General features: G+C 34.3%; 2 protein-coding genes across 3 annotated transcripts in view; one reads left to right on the plus strand and one right to left on the minus strand.

Annotated features, from left to right (window-relative positions):
- LOC126758005 (MICAL-like protein 1) overlaps nt 1-16,577 on the minus strand; it is a 157,168-nt gene that overhangs the window by 120,383 nt on the left and 20,208 nt on the right. For both annotated transcript variants that reach the window (XM_050471974.1, XM_050471973.1), the window contains exon 2: nt 3,644-3,696. The gene's annotated coding sequence lies outside the window, so the exon portion shown is untranslated. The remainder of the gene's footprint in view (nt 1-3,643; nt 3,697-16,577) is intronic.
- LOC126758019 (uncharacterized) overlaps nt 1-16,577 on the plus strand; it is a 179,904-nt gene that overhangs the window by 109,114 nt on the left and 54,213 nt on the right. The gene's annotated exons all lie outside the window — the stretch shown is intronic.

Consider the following 16,577-nt stretch of genomic DNA (forward strand, 5'->3'; position numbering starts at 1 on the left):
GAGTTTGGTAAAAAATAAACGCGGACACATTTTAATAGAGATGTAAGAGACTCGCACACAATATTTTAGTACATTTTCCCCGCCCCGCTCGCGAGTAACGACAGCTTGGCAAAGGCAATTGGCTGCAAGACTTAAGCACTTTTTTCCACATTAAAGTGACAAGCCATCAAATAAACTGAGTCAAGCCTCAAGTTGACAGCTCAGGTAGGTAGAACGGCCAAGCGCGGCACAAGCTTGACGCTGGCGTTTCGTGCCGGCGTTGCGGTGAAACAGCTGAGTGGCGAACCGTTGAAGCGCCGAGTAACCGACAAACCCCCAACTGTCAGCTGGGCACTTTCTAAATTGACAAGTAAATTTAAGGCATGCATTAAAATGTTTAAAACTTTGGGAGCGCGGTAACAAAATAAAACAAAAAAACTCAAATAAAGCATAAAAGCAACGCTACAAAATAACGTTATGTGAAATGCGGTGGTTGGGAAGGTGGTTTGCTGCATTTACAGTTATATTTTCTTACTCTTTTTATGTGTTTTACATTGTCAGCCGTCATCGCAAATATATATGTGTGTGTATGTTTGCAGCTGTCAACGGTTAAATTGTCATTTTTTTACAGTTCGTTTAGCTTGACTTTTTATGCGCTTTTGTGGCAATGCAATATTTCGTTTTAGTTTTTATTATTTCCCTCGCTTCAGTTCATTTTGTTTCGCTTTGCTTTGCTGCTTTTTATTTTTCTACAGTGACTTTAAAAAGTTCGCACATTTTTATATGAGTACAGTAGTGTGAAATATTTTTATGACGGTACATAATGCGGCTGATCTAAACTTTCTATAGATGGAGACATCAAAGACTTACACCTGAACAAAATTCAACTTTGTTATGAAAAAACACTTTCGGTAAAGGATGTGTTCGTGAATCGGTCAATTTACATACATATGTTCAACATAATTGGCCTACTGAACGTGCCATTCGCAACTCCATTACTCATCTTGCGATCCAGCTTTCATTCTTAGATAATATTCGACCGAATGGACCACGTCCAGCACGCAAGGAAGAAAATATAGCAATCGTAGCTGAGAGTGTACACGAAGACCGTGGAGAGTCGAATCGTTGACGTTCGCAACAACTCGCACTGACGTATGGTACCACTTTGCGCATTTTACGTCGAGATCTTAAATTGAAAGCAAATAAAATACAGCTTGTGCAAGAACTGAAGCCGCTCGACCTCCAAAAGCGAGATCGCTTCGCTCTGTGGGCTCTTGAAAAGTTCCAAGAAGATCCGACGTTTTCGAGCCAAATTCGGTTCAGCGATGAAGCACATTTCTGGCTCAATGGTTATGAAAACAAGCAAATATGCCACATTTGGGATGAAGAGCAACCTGAAGATATTCAAGAGCTGCCATTTTATCCATAAAAAACGTCACCACTCCCCACACATCGCATCAATCAATTGATTCGATTTGGGCCGGTCGATTGGCTACCAAGATCGTGTGATATCATACCGTTCGACTTCTTCCTGTGGGAATATGTAAAGTCTAAAGTCTATACGGACAATCCCGCTTCAATTCAGACCTTGGAGCAAAACATCACGTATATCATCCACCAGATACCGGTCGAAAGGCTGGAACGAGTCATCAAAAATTGAACTCAACGGATAGACCATAGACGTAGTTGCGGCCAAAATTTGAAAAAGATTATCTTCGATCATAAGCTAACATCATATCTAAGAAGGTCGTGTAAAGATTTTAAGTTGATCGGTTGGAATATGGACTGCGCAGCACAGTAACAGAGGAAGATGTTACAGGGCGCGGAATTTTTCTTGAAAATTAAATGCTGAGATGACTGAGATATCGTTAGAACGAATGTGTGATGTCAACTGCATGCAGTTCGCTTTGGATTAGCTTGATTCTTTCTATTTTTATCTATATAACCATCAGAGAATAAATCCAGTGAAAATCTTGCTCGGTAACGAAGGAAAGTATTTGCATTGTTAGTTGTTTAAAGAAGAGAAATAATGAAATGAACTTAGATCCTTCAAACTTAGTATGTCGCACTGAAATGTTCAGAGGGCGATGCCTTTTACAGACCCAAACTCCGAGCTAACCCTCGCCTGAGCCTCATCTGTAGGACCTTTTCGGAAAAATTATTTTTTTTCTGTAGCTGAAAAAATCCCCCTGCGGGTACGGGGGGACCCCTCCGGGTTCGAGGGGAAACCGAATATACCCGCTGTAAAGCATGCCTGTCGTAAGAGGCGACTAAGATCCTGGCCACCAGTCCAGAGCTGTATGGAAGCTCAACCGGTCGTAGCTTCGGCTACAAGGTCATACCAAAGACTTTAACCTGGTACCACGGGGAGCAGTAGCCCCTGGAGGTAACTCCAGTCTGCTCATTGGGTTTGGCCCTTTGTGGAGATTCGTGGTGGCTGTGGTTAAAACCCAAATCGCGGGAAGAACTGACTTTGTCAGTCGAATGTGGAGTTGCATTGCAACCGGGTGCCGGACCCAAAGTACGGCAGAGGTTTTAGATGGGCCTCGAGCCCTACCAAGGTGGTTAGTGTGTCCATGCCACACTGCCGATTGGTACTGAAAATCGTTACCCAGTTTCCAGGGCGCTGATCGACACATTGTATTGATCCTTTGTGCTTTTGAGCACCGTGGAGTTAAGCTGTCGACAGCAGGATCCCACGTTAAACACTATCAGACGTTGTAGCTGAAAAAAATTTAAAATTGTCTACACATAGGCGGCATGCTCTCTGAAACACTGATTAGTCACTGCACAGAGTGGTATGGTTGAAACGATACGGTGGACATTGCCCTTAAGTTGTCACTTGAAGTTATAGAATTTGTGTAAAATGTTGAACAATAAGAGGCGCCAACTCGAGTGCTTTTTAGAGTGCTTATTTATTTGGGAGTTGAATAATTAGTTGGTTACTAGGAATGACTAATGAAAAATATGAACGCGATTTTCGTATAAGATAATAAATTTGTCAACCTCAACTGTATTTCAGTCTCTTTATTTTAAGTCATTTCATAATCATATTCCAAGGTCATGAATCATGGTTTAGTTTCAGCAATGTTGTACTTCATTTTATTTTGATTATCTTACATAATTATGTTTATTTACAAAAGTAATAATAATCAGAACACTCATATAAGATAAAATGTGTATCATATCTCCCTTTAGACAAAGACACCTTAGGCAAAGTGCCATAAAAATGCGAACTTCCTTCTGCATTAAGCATTTGGCTCAAAAAAACCTGGGCCCTCCTACAAAGTAAACACAATACAAACAATTCTACTAACATCTCTTATCATTTGGAAGCATTTGTGTCGTCGAGATGTAAACATGCGCAATATTTTTTCGATTTTGTTGTTGCACAGATGATTAACGCATAATTTATTTGTATTTACACAATTTTATGACTTTATGATAGGCCTAGAAAATTCAGCTTTGCTTTTATTTGTTCGTTGATAAATGGGGGAACAACTGCATTATCAATTATATAAAAATTGTGAATAAGATTTTTACGACTTCACTTCCTATACAATGTATAACACACATACATTGATAACAGCGCCAATGTGGCGTCTCTAAACTGTTTTTATTGCAAAAATGAAATCAAAAGACCATAAATTGTGTCACCACTCACCCAAATAGATATCGCTGTATTTATTTACAGGTGTCTTAAGATATCTTCAAATGCTGCAAAGAAACGAAAAGAAAATTTTTAGTGTTAGTTGGATTTTAGAAACTTTTCATATAATTTATAATTTTTGAGTTTTAATTTTTTAAGAATTTGTTGGGCAAAAATTTGCTTTGCTTTATTGTTTGGTATGCTGTCTTACTAAGTATTATTTTCGCTTCAAAAAAATTAGTAAAGTAATATAATGATTACTTATGAATTATTTAATTGTTTTTGTTTTGCGATTGATTTTTATATTTTCTGAGTAAGTGGAAATAAGGTTTCTTCTTTAATATTTCAAATTAAAAAAAAATTACATTGTGATTGGAACATAAAAAGGCAAGTTAACACCAAGATATGTTTGTACAAATTTGTGCGAGCCGGTGAAATTAGAGGATCGGCGTGGCACCGCCCACTTTTTAGCTAAAATCACATATGTATCTCGGGACCCGCTGGACCGATTTCAACCAAATCCGGTGCGTGATATTCTTTTGTTACAGTGTAAAAATCGGCGAAAACGATAAGTCGCCAACATCTCCGCGCGATTATTTTTTACAATTTTCTGCGTGGATTAAACCATCAAGAGCGCATAGATGAACTTAATTCAATTTTCGGCGATGAAGCTCCTTTTATGACCAGTATTTATCGATGGTGAATCCAATCTAGGGCGTAGATCACTCCAAGGCAATTTTTGTAAAAAAGATATGTCACGTTGGACCCCACATAATTTGTCTAACGCTCAAAAAAATGCTCGTGTCGATTGGTCGATAAAAATGTTACAAAATACGACAGCGGTGCTTCGAAACACCTACTATATATGCATCGTGAAATATGATGAATCATCGATTTATGGTTATATAGAATGAGCCCGAAAGTAAAAAGAAGTCAATTTCAAAATGAGCGAAATCCAACAAAAGCTGTTTACGTAAGAAGCACTTTCAAGTAAATGGTTGCCTAGTTTTTTGGAAAAACTGGACATGTCGCAACCATATCACTGTAACAACGCAGAATAGTAAATTTTGAGTGGTATACAATAATTTGTTTCCAGTTGTCTTTCAAAAAACCACCAGGAAAACCAACCGCCTAAGGCGTATCCCCTCTTCTCCACGACAATGCAAGTTCTCACACATCGACTGAAATAACTGCATTTTTGAGCACTCTAACCTTCAATTTGATAAGTCTTCCACCGTATAGTCTGACTTCGCACCAACTGACTTCTCTTTATTTCTTTAAGTACAAAATAAACTAAGAGGCCAACGTTTTTGGAAGGGCATGAAAAGGCATGTTTAGGAGATACCTCAATCAGAGTGCCAAAATAACTTGAACAATTGTTTTAAATGCATGAAAAAGTGTATAGGTCTTAATGGAGAATGTTTAGAGAAACAATAAAGCGATTTTTGATGCTTAATATTAGTTTTTATTCTATAATCCCGAAATAAAAAAGGCAACATGCGTATGAGTATTAAAAAATTTCCTAAATACTGAACGAAATTTTCACAACAATATAATTTTTTCTAGTTAGAAGATCTTATTTCGATTACTCCATATTCTCAGATATTATCCAATAATTTGGCAGCTTCATTATATATCTATAAATGTATGATTTGTTGATAATATCTACTTATATGGTAGTTAATTGTATCAGAATTCATTTAAGCGGGTATTCTGGTTTAGAAGCCCGAATTTTAGGTATTTTTTTGACGCGAAAAAAAAAATCAAAAATTATTTTGACTATCCATATTTTTACATGCTTTTTATTGATATTCTAGGAATACAAAACATATATAATATAAGAAAAAAAATTAAATTTAAAAAAACTGCAGGTCGGCGAAGTAGAGACTGATGAAACAATGGCTTGTCCTGATGTGCAGGATATAAATCCTTTCCGTGACCTAAAATGAAAATTTATGCGAAATCCGTGAAGAGTAAAAGTGCAGTTATCGCACTACGAAACGTTTTTGAAAAAAAAAAATTTACAAAATGGAGGTTTGAAAAAAAAGTTTCGTATTTTCCCAGTTTTTTTGTGGTTCGGAATTTTTTAAAAATAAAAAAAAAATCTTTCGAAAGCTCTTCGTAGTGCGATACTACTATAATGTATAAGAAAGCTCTGTGTAAAATTTCATGTGAATCGGTTGAGTAAAACTTGAGATATAGAGAGAGATAGAAACGGTGTGCATGTTCTAGAAAAGTAGTTATGAGAAAAACGAGTTTAAAGTTTGAGAACTAGTCGCGCGCAGTCGGAGTCGGAGTCACAAAATGAGCTGTAACTCGGAAAATAATTTGAATTTCGAAAAATCCTCTTAGGAACATTTTCTTGAAGGGTTATATTATAAAAATATGCAAAAAATCGATTTTTTCGAATTTCTAAATCAGAATACCCACTTAAATTTTAAAAGCTCTCGATAAAACTTTAGATTACGAAGCAAAAGATACGGTTTTTAATGGCTGTCCAAATTCGTATGCTACAGTTGAGAAATATTTTTTACACCCATTAAATTGGCCAACTGTAGAGGGAACATGTTCTAACTTTAGTATTGTACTCAAGGATTTTAAGAGCTGTCAAAGGTATAGTTGAATAATTTGTCTGTTATACCGTTTGTTATTTTAATTAGTGACCCTTCATTATCTAAAGCCATCTGAATCTCAATAAAATGTAGACTTAATAGTTTAAAGGTTAAACCAGATTTAGTTGTGCAAAGCATCGATCATTCCTAATTAATTTTTAAACGATTAATCTTCCGCTTTTGCTGCTTAAGGTTTTTGCTGAACTGCCTTCGACGCCTAATTGCTGTCATAAATATACTAAGAAATACTTATAAAAACTCAAACAGCCAATAACTCATTCATAATTCGTTACACCTGCCAGATGTATTCTCCATTATGGCGCCTCTTCTAGCACAGCTCCTTTGAACACTAAAAAAATTACATCATTTTGCCAATTATTAATGTTTATTTTATGCGAAATCTACAAAACAAAACAGAAAAAGAAACTGAAAACAAATTAGGCAACAAATTACAAGGAGCTCAAGAACAAGCTGTGAGGCAAGAAAATAATAATCATAAATCACAATTATGCGCTATTTTGTATTAATTAGACACACATTATTTAGCGAATATAATCTTCAAAATTTTAAGCTGTTGAGCACATACGAAAGAACAATGCGTGAAGCAGCCCAAGCAAATTATTGTAATTTTTTAATGTAAATCTCTGTGGCGAAGAAATCGTACTATGCGACTTAATGAAAAATGAAAAGACATTGACATTTGTGACGCTAAAACTATATATTTCAAATATTCCTGCTTTCAATTGATCTAGAGCAGTGTTTACGCCAGTTCACTAATATCAAATATTTTGGAATTTTGGAGAACCCTTGAGAGTTCAAAACGCGCATGCTATATAGTGTAGTAATATACCCAACTTTTTCGGTTTTTCAAAAGTGATCGTGTGCCAAAGAGCGATTAAACTACTACTATACTTGCTAGCAGTTTCGTTATCGACAGTAAGAAAAGTTTCAAAATAAGTGCTCTTTTCTAATTCTTCATTTTCTTGTTTTGAAACTGCTTCTATTTGGCCTGTGGGTCTAGGTCTTGTTGAAGCCTAAGTTGGCTTGATGAGATCTGGGTAGAGTAGAAGTATTTCAAAAGTCTCTCTTAACAAAAATATCGCCAGTACTATTCAAAATCAATATACATAAGTTTTTGAATAACTGATTTTTAAGTTTTAGAATATTTTTCCTTTCATTTAAAAAATATGCAAATAATTCCTCAGTTTTTACTTGACTGTATTAACATGACTTCACTGTTCATATTTTGTTTACTAAAAGTTGTAGAATTTGTGTTGAATACAAAGTGTTTCTAACTCGAAGAGCTGAAAGACTCGTCGAAGGACAAAGTTGCAGACATATTACTGGCTTCTTATTGTTCTTTTTCACAAAGTCGCGTATTTTGTAGAAAGGTTATTGCGTATCTTCACGCTCTTTCTGGCGACTTCACTTGGACTTAAACGCTATCAATCAACGCTGCTGGAACATGCCAAGCCAAGTGACAGTTGATGGTTGGCCTGTCTGCGTATGAGCGAGAATGGGTGAGCCCGAGGGATGGTACCTAAAAATTATGGTAAACACGTACAACTGAAGAGTATTTAGGAAAATTTACATATCCATATGAGCATACAGAGATTTTCATATATGCCTACGTATATATACGAGTACATATGTATGTATATGTATATATTTGCTAGAAGGTATGTGCCATTGCTACCACGGTAGCTGCTCCTAAGCATTCTAATTAGTTCTCTTGTGTTTCGAGGCTATATCCGCTCAATAATTACTAGCATTTGCGGCTTAAGCAAATAAATCAACCCATCACCGTGTGGTTATATACATAATTACGTTTATATTGTATACAAATACATATAAAAATAACTATGTTTCATAGATATTTAAGCAGTCAAAGCAGCTACTAATATATGCACATACAATTACTTGGCGTACAAATATATTTACAAGTAATTATGTGAATCCTATTTTATTGTTGATTCCAAAGCAATAGACTTTTCTTGGAATCAGCATGAGCACTGACAGTAGTTGTAAATTCTGTGGTTGCGGATAATTGTGAAATTGCAAAGTTTAAATTCTTATACAAATTTTATTTTACACATTGTAAGGCTTATTGATACAGTAGCGATTAGATAATGTGAACTAATATTGAAAAAAGTTTCGAGTAAAATCGATGTATATATTAGAAATAAAGTAATAATGTGGGAGATAAAATATGTGATCCTAAAAAGAAATAATGAGATTATCGAACAAATGCTCACATAAACCCTCTGTCATAGAAACTCATTGCAAACGTTGCCGATCAGAATTTTTTGCATACAGTCTATTCTCCCCAAGAAGCTTCCATACAAAATGAACGATCGGAATAAATTTTTTTAAATATTCTTTTGTATTAGTAAAGGTATTAGATTAGCCTCGCTGTAATCAAAGTTAACGAGTTTTCTGGTTTTTACCACTAATTATGCTGATTGAACTCCGTAGCTGAAATATTTAGTTTTAAGCCTTGACACCTTGTTTTACAAACAATTAGACCAGGCAGAAACCTTTGAAAATTGTAAAAAGTGAAACAAATTCGTAGTAGTTGGAAACTTACTCACAATAAACAAAAAAAAAATTTGTAATATTTTTAAAATTTACTACGAAGAAATGTATTTGTATGGGTAAGAAAAAATATTTTTTTGTTATGAAAATTACTTTAAATAAGAATAATAATATTTTTTTAAATTAACAAATATTTAAAAAATTCATTCAAAAAGAAAATAAAAAGAAAAAATATTTTTAAGTACATTAAAGGAAAAAATTAAGCAGGACAAAAAAACTATAATAATGCTGGAGAAAATATCATTAAACAGAAAAAAATAATAATAATATTTTATTCACTAAAACAAATAACATATTTTTTTGTAAATATTTTAAAATAGTTTATTCACAATAAAAAACAAGAAAAAACGTCACTGGTGCATTTCTTTCAGTAACTATGTGTTCAGTTTGTATGGAAGCTATACGCTATAGTAATCCGATCTGAACAATTTTTTCGGAGATTACATTGTTGCCTTAGAAAATAATCTATACCAAATTTGGTGAAGATACATTGTCAAATGTGAAAGTTTTCCATACAAGAACTTGATTCCGATCGTTCTATAGTGGTCCGACATCGGCCGTTCCGACAAATGAGCAGCTTCTTGAGGAGAAAATGACGCTTGCAAAATTTCAAAAGGATATCTTAAAAACTGAGGGACTAGTTCGTATATATGTATACAGACGGACAGACGGACGGACGAACAGACAGACAGACGGACATGGTTAAATCGACTCACCTCAACATACTGATCATTTCTATATACTTTATAGGGTCTCCGACGCTTCTTTCTGGGTGTTACAAACATCGTGACAAACTTAATATACTCTGTTCTGGGTATAAAAATATTTTCTGGTGATCGAGAGAGTGTTAGCTTATGTTTTGAATTTACAGCTGCTGTTGCTTCTTTTTTTTGGTGTGGAGGTTTCGCTACATTATTTCCTTAAGTGAAAAAGTATGGTTTATGTTATTCAAAGGCAATCCGAAGCAACAGATTTCCAGTGTTAATGCTAAGCTATAGTAAAAACTTTACTTATGGCATATACCTACGTATGTACTTAGTCTATAAATTAGCCAGAGCTAAATTATCAACAAAAATCATGCTTTTAAGAAAAGCATAAATGACAAAAAAATATATAAAATTTTTCCAAAGTTAGTAATTTAGATTATAATATAAAATTGCTGATAAAAAATAATCATTTTTTTATTTATTCATTGGCACGTGGCTATTTGTGACAGTACGCCCACAATTTATAAATATTTTTGCAAACACATGTTCGTAGTTAGACAAGTAATTAAATAGACATATAATTTAAATGTACAACGGTACATATTTGGATATGCACATAAATAAATTTATTATTTCACGCAATTCGTGGCGACTAGAAATGTCTTTCATTCAATTTTCTTAAATTGACATACACCAATTAATGTCAATTGACATTTTTTAACGGCATAGTTTCGCATTCAATTGGATAATTTATATGACGCGCGTTTTTAGTTTGAATCAAACGGAAAAAAGGAAAAAATTCGTACGAATTTCAGAACCGCCGACAAGTCGGGGCTTTATGCAATTAACAGACTTTTTGCAAAAAAAAAAAAAAAACAATAATGTAAAAACACAAAAAGCAATAAATAAGCAAATATTAATGTAGGAATGCAATTAATTTGAGGTTTTTTGTTAAAAGTAATTTTTAATATATGGTATTTTTTAATATGTGGTAACATATACATATGTTTTAGAACAATAGTAGGTAACTGGTAGCTTGTTGAGAGACCGGAGATTATTATACCAACTTAGTGTACCCTTTTCAGCAACAATTCTACTATAAAATTATTGACCCGATATTACTATTTTTCAATAATTCTCTAGACACCTGGTAGTCGAGTCGGTGATGGCGAAAAATAACTCATTTGAGTTGGTTAAGACACTTTATCAAGGAGTGAAACGAAGTGCTTACGGTTACCTAAGAAGATAACGAACCCATTACTGACTATCTTCATATGTTTTTTATATTATCATCACAGTTTCTGAATAATTATACATGTAGTGTCTCTATTATTTATGTAGGCCTATGTTATTTCTGCTCCCTGGTCTATATCAGTGCCACGTCAGTTTTGCCTCATCATAAAAATTTTTCGCTTTAAGTTGGTTGACAGTGGTTAAGTTGTTTTAAATGATTGAAACCCAGTGAGTCATTGGTAGGCGGTGTTTCCCCTACTTGAAATAAAGAGAAACGAATCAAGTTATAGATTTTATGATTTATTGTTATACTTTACATAAGATAATATTTATAACATTTTATATTAATGATTGACAGATATTGATAGCTATATTTATTATGTTGATATTCATTTATTTTGATTACAAAAGTCAAATATTATTAAAAAGAACTTATTATCGTCACTAAGATAGACCAAAAAATGAGTCATAATTATATATAAATTATAAAGCTTGTATAGCAAAATATATAATCAATACTAGTTTTTATAACCGTGTCGCAAAAGAACACTCAACTCGGGTACAATTTTGAAAACAATATGCTAAAAACGCTTAAGTAGCCGGACCACTGCCGTATATTTCAAGCTGAGGTCTTTGCTATTGCAAAAGCCGTGGAGCTGGCCTCTAATGCACCTGCCAGCAATTCCTACGTAGACAGTCAAGCAGCAATCAAGGCAGTAACCTCGTATCGCATATCGCCCAAAAGTGCCTTAGGATGCAGGGCAGCAGTGGAAAGTGTTGCCAGAAGCAAGCAACTTCACTTCTACTGGGTGCCAGGCTACAAAGGCATCGAGGGCAATGAAATAGTGGACGAGATTGCCAAGAATGGTGTGAGGCTAACACCCGATCAACATTGGAAAACCCATGCATTGTTCTATACGACGATCTGGACAGAAGCATGGTAAAGAAAATCAAAACCCAATGGAACGAGCGATCTGGAATACTAACTGGTTAATGTCTGGTGGCGACACACGCCCGCAGAATGAGGCTGACAGAGCGAGAAGACTGCAGAAAATGTCTAGAGCAAAGCACCAGAAAAACAATGGAGCATCTTCTGTGTACTTGTCCCGCATTGGCAACACGACGGTGTAAACGTCTGAGGTCCCCACGGTAGGATACAATGGAGGAGGTATCGATAGGTATCTGCTCGTCAGTCCCTGAGTTTTTGAGATATCGATCTGAAATTGTGCAGATGTTCTATACTCTCCAAGTCATTCATCATTTGTCGGAATAGCTCATATCGCATCGCTGCAGCATGTAGCTGTCATACAAACTGAACGGTCGAAATCAATTGCTTATATGGATATCTTTTGTATTTGAGCAGATATCTTCACAAAATTTGAAATGGCTGATTTTTTAAGACATCAGTGCAATCTCTGAAGAAATCGTTGTGATCGAAGCACTATGCTATACTGCCATACAAACTGAACAGTCGGCACGAGGTGTTTGTATGGAAAACGTTTTCATTTGACAAGATATCTTCACGAAATTTGGCATGGTTTATTACACAAGTAAGCAGTGAAATCGCTGAAGAAATTGTTCAGATCGGAACTCTATAGCATATAGCTGCCATACAAACTGAACGAACCAAATGAAGTTCTTGTATGGAAAATTTTTTCATCGGACGTGGTATCTTCACAAAATTTAGCTTAAATTATTACATAAGACATCTCTATATTTTCCGAAGAAATTGTTCAGATCGGATCAGTATATCATATACCTGCCATACAAATTGACCATTCGAAGTCAGAATACAGATCTTTTTATACTCTTATATGCTATAAGAATGCACATGTGAAGGCTATTATAGCTACGGTGCAGTAAGTAAGCAGAAGTAAACGATTTTTCTCATTTTTAGATTTTTTAAGACTTAACTATTTTTTAACCAAAATTTTAACCAGAAGTTTAACCAAAATTGGCAGTCAGATCTCAAGTTAGCAAATTTTTGGAAATGCCTCCATTTGTTCTTGTTCGCGTAATTTACTATGATACAGGAATAAAAAATTAAATTGTTGCACACTAATTAAAAACAAAAACTACGAAAGATCATCTGATAAGTTAAAAGACTCCCCAAGCCGGCACGCCGCCTTGGGAACGGAAAGACAATGTGGCAACAATTGAAAGCGAATAACAGAAGTTTGCAGCGCTTTATGCCAACATGTGTGGATTCAAATAGCAAAAATATATACATATATAAATATATATACATACATATATGTAAATATGTCTTTTGTGTGCATATAAGCGCCGTTGGTTCAAGTGGTTTTGCCGCCTCACCCCAACCCCAAGCGAGCGCGCAGTGCAATAATTCGTTCCAGACATTCGCAGCGCATTGTCAGCAAGCGTGTATCTTTTGCTTTTGCTTTTGCCTTTGCAATGCTACGACTCGAGTGGCTTTTTATTTCGTTATATTTCGCTTTACTTGCATTTTCTTTTGTTACAATTTCAATTGTTCAGCGACGATTTTCCTTTCACTAAATGATAAATGAAAACAAAGTGTAGAAAAAGGCGAAAAGCAGACCAGAGTGTGGTACAGGGGGGGCTGTGGGGAGGCGCGTCTCGAATGAAATCGAAATCAAGTTGAAGTAAAAACAAAATAAAAGTAAAATCAAACACACACACATACGTACATATACATATATACGTATACATACAAGTGATTTAACGAAGACAACAGATGGAAGAGATTAGTAGAACACAGTGGGGCACAATAACGAAAGCAAAAAACAACAAAACAATGCGCGACTTAACGGCTAAATGCCCCAGTGACTGGCTGTCAGCAGTGCACTTTGTGTAATATACGGCTTTGTATGTGTGTGACCAGCGACAAATGTTGCAAGAGCCATCTGGGGAGCAGATCTGCTCGCAAAAGAGGGCTTGCAACTGGCGGCCAGGGCACTTGCACAATGACCGCAGCGCTAAATTGAAAATAGATTAGTAAACACGAAAAGTCAACGTCCGCTTACACTACCAGCCATAAGCATAGTGCGAAACATTATCTGCACACTCGCACTTACTATAAATATATTATTTTAAATCTGCTGCATATATGTACATATGTATGTATGTGCATTTATTATTCATTGGCTGTACGCTTGCGAGCGGAAATTGTGTTTTTCTATAACAGATATGACCAACAAGTGCGACGGCTGCCCGGTCGTTGGGTTTATTTTTGAAAATGTGCAACTACTCGCTGGTGGCCGCATGACCGCACGCGGGAATGTAGGCCGAATCGGTTGCCACATATCTTAGAGGAAGCGTAGCATTAGTTTAAGGCACAAAAACTAACGATTCGTGGCGATAAATAATGACAAAATTATGTCAATACAAGTAGTAAATAATTAGAGGAAACAAAATATCGCACGCGAATTTTTTAAGAAATTTAATTTTGTAGTATTAGTTTCGGAGCAAAAACTAACGATATGTAGCGTTGAATAATGGTAATATTATTAATATACAAGTAGTAAATAATAGGGAAAAAATTATCGCATGCAGGTTTTAAAGGAAATTTATTTGTGTACTTAAATAATTTTAAATATTAAAATTGCAAGTAGTAAAAATTAGAAAAAAAAAAAAAAAATTATCGCATGATAGTTTTTTTAAGAAATTTTTATTTTTAGTAGAATTAATTTTAGGCAAAAAAACTAACGATTTTAAGCGATTGATAATGACAATATTTTGAAAATACAAGTGGTAAACCGTTAGAAAAAAATAATTGCATGCGAGTTTTTTAAGAAAATTTATTTTTGAATTTCAATAATTTTGAATATTACAAAAAACTGCAACGAACACAAATTTTCCACGCAAAAAAATATATATCGCATGTTAGTTTTTGAAGAAAATATATTTTCAATAAGTGTGAAAATTACAAAAACTTGAAAGTAACACAAATTTTCAACTTCACAAAAAAATATCGCTTGCGGTTTTTCAATATACATATGTATATAATATTTGTAGTTCATTTGGAGGAAACCAATCAACTTTAGGTGGATATCAACCATTTTTGTTTTTTAAATATCATTCACTGTTTTATTTCTATGCATTCAAGCTCTGATACTCACTCATACTCAACTTCATAATACTCACTCATACTCTACTCATATTTATAATACCTATTCATATTCATACTCAATCGCATATTATTGTTGCTCATAATTTATACTTACATTGGGTACATACTCATTACTATTTATATACCATTAATATTTATATTCACTATATTTATCTTAACTCCTATATAATTTAAACTTATTGATATTCCTTTATACTCAGATATTCTACTACTCATAAATAAATTGTCACTCTAAATTACTCATTCCTTAACTTTACTCATAAACCATCAATTTTTGAGTAGTTGTTCAACAAAATTGATTGATACTCACTCGTATTGATTTTTAAATAATTTTTACTCATCATTATTTGATACTCATTCATACTCATACTTATACTCGGAGTATATACTTGTGACTTTTAATAAATTATGGTAAATAAATATATAACTTTCATTCAGAACTTTTCTTAATATTAAGACTCATACTCATTCTAAATACTCATACATACTTAAATCCGTTAATAATCTTGTTCACCCATATTGAGATTCTTTCAGAAATAAGATTAGCTCATGATTGCTTGATACGCATTAATACTCATACTCATTCTAAGGACTCATTTATACTCAAATCCATTAATAATCTTATTCACTCTTATGGATCTTACTTCATAAATAATTTTTGCTCAAGGTTGTTTGATACTCATATTGATTCATTTTCATATTGAGTATTTAATATTCATACTCATCTATTTTACGATTGTGGTATGAGTTTCGATTTTTGACCATTCTATACTCACTTTCGCAATGTATGCGTGAAGTATTTACCCACAAGGTCTTATCATCATCTGGATCACGATTGCTGCATTTCTATGATTAATTGCATTCACACTATTATTGCTGTTGTTGTTTATTAATTCTGTTGCCTATATCTTACTCAATTTCGAAGTATAAATGTTACTACACATAAATCTTATTGGCTGCAAGGTCAGACGCTCAGCAGTTGCATAACAAAGTTATGGTAAATGCTGCAATTGCAATTCGTTGAGTAATTAAATGCACTGCAGGTGACTCAAAGTTTCGGAATTAAAAATGCCAAGATGATTTGGCTATATTCGATTTGAAAAAACTGAGAAAATAGCATATGAGAAGAATAGGCATGACTCTTATAAACTGGTTGGATAAAGCGGGTATATGAAAGTCATTAAGTTCTTATATGAATCATACTGGATCTTATATGTACTTATATAACCTAGCAAATTTTCCACAAGTCACGAATACCGAAACTTTAATGAAAATCTCTGATAGCGGTCATGGATAACTAACTAGTAATTTAACCGATAGTTCGATTGCAGGGTAATTAGGCAATAATTCGACTATGTCACGACCTAAAGGAAATTTTTGGAAGTGTAGTTCGCTTACCTTTGTCAATAATGGATCTTATATATCACTTAGAAAGTCACGACTACCGAAACTTCAATGCATTGAAAGCACTATGATGGAAACTAGCACATAAAGAGGTACACAAGAGTTTCAGATAGACACGAGTCAATTCGGACTTAAGAAATTCATAGAAACTGTAACAGAAATCTCGGTTAGTGCTTATGGATATTTAACCAGTAATTTAACCGATAGTTGGATTGGAATGGTAATTTAGGCAATAATTCGACTATGTGGAAATTTTTTGTAAGTGTAGTTCGCTTTCCCTTGTCAAA

The sequence above is a fragment of the Bactrocera neohumeralis genome, chromosome 5 (assembly GCF_024586455.1).
Source record: "Bactrocera neohumeralis isolate Rockhampton chromosome 5, APGP_CSIRO_Bneo_wtdbg2-racon-allhic-juicebox.fasta_v2, whole genome shotgun sequence".
Lineage (NCBI taxonomy): Eukaryota > Metazoa > Arthropoda > Insecta > Diptera > Tephritidae > Bactrocera > Bactrocera neohumeralis.